We start from the raw sequence: 2,500 nt of genomic DNA, 5'->3' as shown, positions 1-2,500 counted from the left end.
ATTTTTCAAGCGTTCGATGTAACTTTATTCAGGGGAGTAGTTAAATTAAGATAGCTGCAGTGTCTGAACATAAATGTTGCTAAAAACAAGGAATATCTACTTTTAAGTCTACAATACTGATCAGCAGAATTTTGATATCACCTTCGTCAATGTATCTCGCAGATACCGGAATTTAGTCCATCACATGTATAATCTACCATGAAGAAATGGTCATTTTTATCTAAGTATACGCAGTTCTGGCTGGTTCCGCCGTCGGGTTCTTGCACTTGGTCTCCATGGTCGCCCAGAACGGCGTCCCCATCTTGAACCTTCGTTCCGTCGTCCATCTGAAGACGCCTTCTCTTCAATGTCTGTGGCGCCGATCCAGTAATGGTGACCATCCAGTCCTTTTTAAAGATATAAGTGTAAACTGAGGTCTTGGTGCCTATTTTTGACAATCCAGGTATGAAATTATATGCAGAGACACAAGGACAAGTGACAGGAGCCAGGTGTTACCATTTTCTTTGATAAAGTTGACGAGGTAGTACATGAAGTTTGCGTCATCGAGCTTGACCATGTCAGCACCGACGTTAAAACACTCGTTGTACATCTCTTGCCACGTGGCAGACTGCGTGCGGAACTGTACGCAGTAATCGTAAATATTGTGGAATCCGAGAGGGCATTCTGCGACGAAAAAATTCTTGTTACTAATCAACATATCATCATCATCAGGGGGCTAACGCCGACGGGGGCGCATGGCCGCATCCACCCTTCGCTTCCAGCCACGGGGGTCCCTCATGGCAAGTCTCCAGGCAGGCCCCCAGCCCATATCTAATTCCTCGCGTCACGTCATGTCGAGCCGCCCAGGCCATGACCTCCTGGGTCGTCCCACAGACCTCCTCCACCCAGGGTTGTCACGCAAAGAGACAACCTGATGGGCAGGGTCATCCACAGGGAAACGAGCTAGGTGCCCATATAGCCTGAGTTGGTGATCCCGGATTATGCAAGTAACAGGTCCCATGCCAGTCTCTCGGTGTAGCCGTCGGTTGGTCACGTGGTCCTACCAACTGTACCCCATGATCCGGCGAAGAGACTTGTTACAAAAGGCATCAATACAAGACTCCAAGGCACTAGATAACGTCCAGGTTTCGCTTCCATAGAACAAAACTAGTAGTATCAAGGCCTTGAAGACATGTTGCTTGGTCCTTCTACATAGGTACCGACATCTCCAAATGCTCTTGTTGACTGAGTTCATGGCTCCTGTTATTCGTATTCTTATTCTTATTATTTTTACCATGATTATTATCATTAATAGTTTGACATACTTCTGTAGAAATCCACGATTCATACTCCAAAGCAACATGAATATTGATGAGCAAATGTAAGATCGACATTGAATTCTCCATTACACGGAGATTTGTTTTCAGTAAATAAAAATCCACTTAGGTGCTGTATGTAAGTACTCACGTATGTTATTATGAGATGAGCGTGCAGATCCTGTCAAGAAAACGGGTCAAAATGAGTCAACTAGTAATGCACAGAGCAATCATAAATAGAAGACAGAACCAAGAATGAAAATAATCTGCTCAAATAGTCGTGTGAATGGTAGTTACACAGAATAGTTCTTTGGCATAATAACATCTTATGTTATAATGGAGCAAAAGGCTAGACACTGTATGAGACTCCTACCCGTCAGCGGGAGCAGGTGAAGGCAGCAGGAGAACAAGGAACCTCATGGCGCGCTGCTTTTCTGCCTCCACGGGGCAATGCTGTGCCCTTTATGCTCCAGTGCGTCCCTGTGCACGTGGAAAATTGCCAATCACTGGTCTGGGTAGCAACACGAGCAGGCCAGGTGACAGGTGGCGGGAATACACACTTCTTGGCAATATCGAAAGAAATATCTAATAAACATAGACACATTACGCCTATATTTATTTATGTATATATATGTATTTATTATACATAGTATACACACACACACACACACACACACACACACACACACACACAAACACACACACACACACACACAAACACACACACACACACACACACAACAACAACATATATATATATATAATATTACCTGTAGCTCTATACACACAGAGGGTTATATATGTGTATATCTATAAGTATGCATGTATGAATAACATGAGCAGAGAAGGTGATAGATGGCATAAAGATATTTTATTTAAAGTTCCAGGAGCTGCGATAAGACAAGGAAATTCCGTAATATGTGGTTTAATGTATGTATAACCTCAGTGTATGTATGTATGTATGTATATGTATATATATGCATGTATATATATGTTTGTATCATATATATATATATATATATATATATATATATATATATATATGTGTGTGTGTGTGTGTGTGTGTGTGTGTGTGTGTGTGTGTGTGTGTGTGTGTGTGTGTGTGTTTACACACGCACATATATATCTGTAGTATATATATACGGAAATCACTGATTCGACATTTAAACAAACATCTACGAGCACTGGGCTGCCGTGTTGGTGTC

The 2,500-nt window shown here is 42.2% G+C and overlaps 1 long non-coding RNA gene across 1 annotated transcript; it reads right to left on the bottom strand.

The window, feature by feature from the left end:
• Positions 1-331: 331 nt before the first annotated feature.
• Positions 332-1,895, bottom strand: LOC119582879. Its single transcript, XR_005229676.1, has 4 exons — positions 1,669-1,895; positions 1,447-1,476; positions 496-663; positions 332-386 (listed from the first exon to the last, which is right to left on the bottom strand). It is a non-coding gene; the product is annotated as an uncharacterized LOC119582879 (long non-coding RNA).
• Between the last annotated feature and the right edge of the window lie 605 nt (positions 1,896-2,500).

The sequence above is a fragment of the Penaeus monodon genome, chromosome 16 (genome assembly GCF_015228065.2).
Source record: "Penaeus monodon isolate SGIC_2016 chromosome 16, NSTDA_Pmon_1, whole genome shotgun sequence".
NCBI classification, from domain to species: Eukaryota; Metazoa; Arthropoda; class Malacostraca; order Decapoda; family Penaeidae; genus Penaeus; species Penaeus monodon.
The sequence above is the reverse complement of the archived record's forward strand: the minus strand, read 5'-3'. Positions and strand labels throughout refer to the sequence as shown.